Raw genomic sequence first — 856 nt, forward strand, 5'->3', positions numbered from 1 at the left:
GAAGAAAACATGGAAAATCATCATGAAGAAGAGACTCACAACCATGGCAGAGGAGGTGGAGCAAATCATGCTGGGGAGGATAGAAGAGTTTTAGGCTCTTACATCAATCCAAACCCAGGCAATTGTGGAAGTAGCATCCAAAAGCCAACAATCCATGCCAACAACTTTGAACTTAAACCACAGCTCATCACCCTTGTTCAGAACAACTGTTCGTTTAGAGGAAGTGTTTAAGAAGACCCCAATCAACATTTAACCACCTTCCTGAGAATATGTGACACAGTGAAGTCTAATGGTGTTCATCCTGACGCCTATAGACTGCTCTTATTTCCCTTCTCACTCAGGGACAAGGCAACCAAATGGCTGGAATCCTTCCCAAGGGAGAGCTTGACAACTTGGGAAGATGTGGTGAACAAATTCTTAGCAAGATTCTACCCTCCTCAACGAATCAATAGGCTGAGAGCTGAGGTTCAAACTTTCAGGCAACAAGATGGTGAGACTCTATATGAAGCATGGGAGAGGTTTAAGGACTTAACAAGGAGGTGTCCACCTGACATGTTCAACGAATGGGTTCAGCTGCACATTTTCTATGAAGGGCTCTCTTATGAGTCAAAGAAGGCAGTAGACTGGTGCACGAAATTGTGATGTCCAGGCTCAAACTATTCCTGGCACGTGAGCAACTTGGTACGTGTAATCGTGATTACACATTCATGATTTGTCACAACTTCGATACAACTAACCAGCAAGTGCACTGGGTCGTCCAAGTAATACCTTACGTGAGTAAGGGTCGAATCCCACAGAGATTGTTGGTATGAAGCAAGCTATGGTCACCTTGTAAATCTCAGTCAGGCAGATATAA

General features: G+C 44.0%; 1 non-coding gene across 1 annotated transcript; it reads right to left on the bottom strand.

Annotated features, from left to right (window-relative positions):
• Positions 1-450: 450 nt before the first annotated feature.
• Positions 451-554, bottom strand: LOC148545560 (small nucleolar RNA R71). The gene has a single exon (XR_015901971.1). It is a non-coding gene; the product is annotated as a small nucleolar RNA R71 (small nucleolar RNA).
• Between the last annotated feature and the right edge of the window lie 302 nt (positions 555-856).

This window comes from Arachis ipaensis, chromosome B9 (genome assembly GCF_059453495.1).
Source record: "Arachis ipaensis isolate K30076 ecotype BB chromosome B9, ASM5945349v1, whole genome shotgun sequence".
In the NCBI taxonomy this organism is placed as follows: Eukaryota; Viridiplantae; Streptophyta; class Magnoliopsida; order Fabales; family Fabaceae; genus Arachis; species Arachis ipaensis.